Source organism: Pelecanus crispus, chromosome W, assembly GCF_030463565.1.
Source record: "Pelecanus crispus isolate bPelCri1 chromosome W, bPelCri1.pri, whole genome shotgun sequence".
In the NCBI taxonomy this organism is placed as follows: Eukaryota; Metazoa; Chordata; class Aves; order Pelecaniformes; family Pelecanidae; genus Pelecanus; species Pelecanus crispus.
The window spans coordinates 7036069-7042068 of NC_134675.1; positions in this window are offsets into that span (position 1 = coordinate 7036069).

Here is a 6000-nt window from a genome sequence, read left to right on the forward strand (position 1 = left end):
TTTACTCAAACTACAAAAGTAAAACAAACTGTATAAAATAATTAGAAGAATGGAGAAAGTTACAAGAGTTACTGGAAGGTTAGACATGTTAGATACATTAAAAAAATATCAAGGCATTGCACATACCCTTGGAGAAGCATGGGTTAAAACATAACTATATTCACGTAGTCTTGAAGAACACAGCAAATTAAAGGACAGTTTTTGTTTGTAAAAGTTGAAAATAAGCTTACCTGAGCCAAAGGTCTTGAAAGCACCCGACTGGCACCTCGAAGCCAATGAGGCGAAGGGCTCCGGAGCGGAGGCTCGCGACAGGGAACACTTCCCAAAGCGGCAAATCGGTGGCAAAGGCGCAGAGAGAGAGAGGATGCCCCACCCAGAGCGGGAAAGGGCGAGCTGCTGACGTGCGGCCGCTCTGACTCAGCGTGGGCAGGGCCAGGAGTGACGGCGGCCAAACCCCCTCACGTACAAGAGCAGCCCCCAGGGAGCGCGAGTGACTAGGGCGTGGCGCGGCAGTTCGTGCAGGCGGGGCGTGCGGGGAAGGCGCAGTCCCCCTCCTGGCTCTAAAGGGAAACTCAGGCAGTGGTCATCGCCCTCCCAGGAGAGGACCTGGCAGCTATGGTTTCCACTCGCTCGAAAGCCGCTGCCAGAAGGAATGCGGCGACCCAGACGGAGCTCCCGCACAAACACGCAGCCGTCCAGGTCTGGCTGCAGGGAGTGCCTGAGCCTGTCGCTTGTACCGCAGGGCAGCGGAGACAGCAGATGTCTTCGCTGTGACCAGGGAGATGATCTCAGCCTGGTGGCAGAGCTGAAGGAGGAGGTGGAAAGGCTGAGGACTATCAGGGAGTGTGAGAGGGAGATAGACTGGTGGAGCCGCACCCTACCGTTCCTGGGGCCAAGGCAGCAGGCGGAGGCCCCACAAGTAGCAGAGGATCCCCTGCCCTCTTGCCGGCAAGCAGAAGGAAGGGATCCAAGAGATGGAGGGGAATGGAAACAGGTCCCTGCCCGGGGAGGCAGGCGAATCCCCTCCCGGCCTCCCTCACCTTCCCAGTTGCCCTTACACAACAGATATGGGGCTCTGGAATTTGAGGGCCAGGCAAGTGTGGATGTAGGTGAAGGTCCAGCCAGGGGGTTGCCGAGAGCCAGTCAGTCAACCCCATAGATTATGACTGCCCCTGTTAAGAAAAAAAGGAGGGTAGTTGTGGTAGGCGATTCCACTGAAGGCCCAATCTGCCGTCTGGACCCATCCCACAGGGAAGTCTGCTGCCTCCCTGGGGCCCGGGTTAGGGACATTACTAGGAAACTCCCTGATCTGGTATGGCCCTCTGATTATTACCCACTATTGGTTATGCAGGTTGGCAGTGATGAGGTTGTGGAGAGAAGTCCAAAAGCGATCAAAAGGGACTTCAGGGCACTGGGGTGATTGGTTGAAGGATCGGGAGCACAGGTAGTGTTTTCCTCAATCCCGTCAGTGGCAGGGAAGAATGCTGAAAGAAACAGGAAAGCCCAACTGATTATCAAGTGGCTCAGAGGCTGGTGCCATCAGTGGAATTTTGGATTTTTCAATTATGGGGAGATTTACATGGCACCAGGCCTGCTGGTGGCTGATGGAGATCAGCTGTCTCCAAGGGGGGAAAGGATTCTCGCCCATGAGTTGGCAGGACTCATTGAGAGGGCTTTAAAATAGGTTTGAAGGGGGAAGGGGATATAACCAGGCTCGCCAGAGAGGAGCCCAGGGGTGGCATGGCAACATTGGGGGCGAAATCAATAGCCAGGCTCAAGTGCATCTACACCGATGCACGTAGCATGGGCAACAAACAGGAGGAGCTGGAAGCCCTTGTGCAGCAGGATGGCTATGACATAGTCGCCATCACAGAAACGTGGTGGGACGACTCTCATGACTGGAGTGCTGCACTGGATGGCTATAAGCTCTTCAGAAGGGATAGGCAGGGAAGGAGAGGCGGTGGGGTGGCTCTGTATGTTAGGGAGTGTTTTGACTGTATAGAGCTCGACAGTGGTGATGACAAGGTCGAGTGCTTATGGGTAAGGATGAGGGGGGAAGGCCAGCAAGGCAGATGTCCTGTTGGGAGTCTGCTATACACCACCCAACCAGGATGTAGAGATAGATGAAGCGTTCTACAAGCGGCTGGCAGAAGTCTCGCAGTTGCTAGCCCTTGTTCTTGTGGGGGACTTCAACTTGCTGGGCATCTGCTGGAAATACAGCACAGCAGAGAGGAAACAGCCTTGGAGGTTCCTGGAGTGTGTGGAAGATAACTTCCTGATGCAGCTGGTAAGCGAGCCTACCAGGGGAGGTGCCTCGCTTGACCTGCTGTTTAGAAACAGAGAAGGGCTTGTGGGAGATGTCGTGGTCAGAGGCCGTCTTGGGCTTAGCGACCATCTGCGGTGGTGCATCTCTCCCCCCCGCCTTTTTTTTTTTTTTTCCTCTTTAACTGCTTTGCAACCTCAGGGATTCCTGCCAGACCGCGGCCTTGTGTAGTGAGTTGGTCAGTTAGGTGCCCCTTAATTGTACCAGAAACTCCTACATGGTTGAAGCGGAGAGTGGCCTTGTCCTTATCAGAAACTCTTACATGGTCGAAGCAGGGAGTGAGAACAGGGGAGTGAGAACAATCAGTTACCCCCTGACAGCTTTGAAACAGAGCAGCAATTACCCACCCAGATCGTGGCTCAGATGGAGATTCACAATGACAAGCCAATCGTCTCAACGATCCTATAAAACAGCAGTCCTAAGTGAGGCCCTTTGAGCTCTCCTGGGCTGCAGCGGGCTGCACCAGCATCTCCCTCTGAGCAGGACTCCTCTCAGAGGTAGCAAACTCTTAGTTTGTGAAAATCGGAGGTCCATTGCTAACCGACAGTGGAGCCTGGGCTGAAACCCTTCACTCCTTGAGGCTCAACCCTCACCCGTTGAGAAATGCCAAGACATTAGACGTATTTCACTGAACTCGAGGGGAATCTTTAAACTGGTATACCAGTTCTTTTTATATATGTATATATGTATTCATGTCTGTGTGTATGCATGTGTGAATCAGTTTAAGTAGTCTGTAGATGTACGATTTAATTTCAAAGTGAGTCTTATACTGCTGCATTATCCTTATTCCTATAAACCATTGACCAAGTCTGAGACTCAGATTGGACCTAGCCGCACCTAGACTCCTCTCTGAGAAGGAGTTTAGAAAGCAAGGGGGTCTATTCTGAACCTCATGACTCAAAGGGAGGGTCTCCCTTATCCCCTGCACCCATGATCCCTCTGTGAATCATTCCAACTCAGTGTAACTTAATTTTCCTTTATGCACTTCCCTGTAGTAATAGAGTGAACCTTGCCATCTTTGAATCTGTAACTAAGTCACTGTTTTGATCAATTTTGTCTAATCACATTGTTAATCACTGATGACTGAGTGCTATTAAAATATTACAACCAAATCCTGTGATTTGCTACAAGTAAATTCTAAACTGCTACTAAATCAAACTGTGTCAAGTCACTCATTCACAATAAATTGACATAATCAGCAGGATTCACAAACCTGCATTCGTGACACCATGATATGATAGAGTTTTTGATTCTTGGTGATGTAAGGAGGGGGGTCAGCAAAACCACTACCATGGACTTCCGGAGGGCAGGCTTTGGCCTGTTCAGGACACTGGTTGGGAAAGTCCCTTGGGAGACAGTCCTGAAGGGCAAAGGGGTCCAGGAAGGCTGGGTCCTTCTTCAAGAAGGAAGTCTTTAAGGCACAGGAGCAGGATGTCCCCATGTGCCTGGAGGCTTGCCAGTGTGATGCCCATCTACAAGAAGGGCCGGAAGGAGGGACCTGCAGAACTACAGGCATGTCAGCCTGACCTCGGTGCCAGGGAAGATTATGGAGTGGTTCATATTGAGTGAACTCAACAGGCATGTGCAGGTCAACCAGGGGATCAGGCCCATCCAGCATGGGTTCATGAAAGGCAGGTCCTGCTTGACCAACCTGATCTCCTTTTATGACCTGGTGACCCGCCTGGTGGATGAAGGAAAGGCTGTGGACGTCATCTGCCTGGACTTCAGGAAAGCCTTTGACACAGTCTCCCACAGCATTCTCCTTAGGAAGCTGGCAGCTCATGGCTTGGATGGGCGTACTCTTTGCTGGGTAAAAAACTGGTTGGGTGGCCGAGCCCAGAGAGTAGTGGTGAATGGAGTTAAGTCCAGTTGGTGGCCGGTCATGAGCAGTGATCCCCAGGGCTCTGTTTTGGGGCCAGCCTTGTTTTATATCTTTATCAACAATCTGGATGAGGGGATTGAGTGCACCCTCAGGAAGTTTGCAGATGACACCAAACTGGGTGGGAGTGTCGATCTGCTGGAGGGTAGGATGGCCCTGCAGAGGGACCTGGACAGGCTGGACTGATGGGCCGAGGCCAACTGTATGAGGTTCAACAAGGCCAAGTGCCAGGTCCTGCACTTGGGTCAAAACAACCCCATGCAACGCTACAGGCTTGGGGAAGAGTGGCTGGAAAGCTGCCTGGCTGAAAAGGACCTGGGGGTGCTGGTAGACAGCCGGCTGAACATGAGCCAGCAGTGTGCCCAGGTGGCCAAGGCGGCCAACAGCATCCTGGCTCGTATCAGGAATAGTGTGGCCAGCAGGAGCAGGGAGGTGATTGTTCCCCTGTACTCAGTGCTGGTGAGGCCGCACCTGGAATACTGTGTCCAGTTTTGGGCCCCTCACTGACTTTCTTGTGTTGAGGTGCTGGAGCGTGTCCAGAGAAGGGCAATGAAGCTGGTGAAGGGTCTGGAGCACAGGCCTTATGAGGAGCGGCTGAGGGAACTGGGGTTGTTTAGTCTGGAGAAGAGGAGGCTGAGGCTCTCTACAACTACCTGAAAGGAGGTTGTAGTGAGGTGGGTGTTGGTCTCTTCTCCCAAGTAGTTAGCAAAAGGACGAGAGGAAATGGCCTCAAGTTGCATCAGGGGAGGTTTAGATTGGATATTAGGAAAAATTTCTTCACAGAAAGGGTGGTCAAGAATTGGAACAGACTGCCCAGAGAGGTGGTGGAGTCCCCATCCTTGGACATGTTCAAAAACCAGGTAGACGTAGCACTTTGGGACATGGTTTAGTGGGCATGGTCGTGTTAGGTTGATGGTTGGACTGATGATCTCAGAGATCCTTTCCAACCTTAATGATTCCTAGTTTTACTTTCATTAAAAATAATCCAGCCACCAAGCCAGGAAACATGAAATTAATTATTACTCTACCCTTAATTGGTTTAGTGGTGGACTTGGTAGTGTTAGGTTAATGGTTGGACTGGATGATCTTAAAGGTCCTTTCCAACCTAAGCAATTCTATGACTTCTAAAATACTGCTTGCTTTTTCACATATCAACATATAACATGTTTATTCCAGGAAAAAAAAAAAAAAAAAAAAAAAAAAAAAAAAGAGTTCAGATTTTGTTTTGGAAAAGGAAGGAAAAGGAAAAAACAAAACGCACACAACACCCCCCCAACAAACCCTTCACAAACCACTTCTCATGATTGTGATCTATGGGGGTGCGGGGGGAATCCTTATGTGGAGCATATGCTCCTTATTTAAAAAGAAAAAAATTAAATACCAGATCTTGTATACGGTAAAAAGGATAAATCCTGATTTATGTTAAACCAAGCAAGCAATTAAATTTAGACCGAGTTATTCTTCCCTTTTCCCCCCCAAGGGAAATTTTATGGGACAGTTCCCCAGTTCCCCATTAAATTTTAATTTCCATTATGATACTTTTAAAATCAATTTTATTGCAGCCAAAACATTGTTCATGTACCTGTACATAAAATAAACTATGATATATACATAACATTTTAAGTTACAGGGCATAAGTTTACAATTTTTGGCAGATTCTGTTTAACAAAATGGAAATTGTGTAACACTAGTACTTGGAGAAACTAAACTTCCTTATTTTGGTACAAATGTTTTGTGTCCCCCTGTATTCTAACCATACCTAAACTCGTTTAATAAACTAACATTAATGTGTAACATC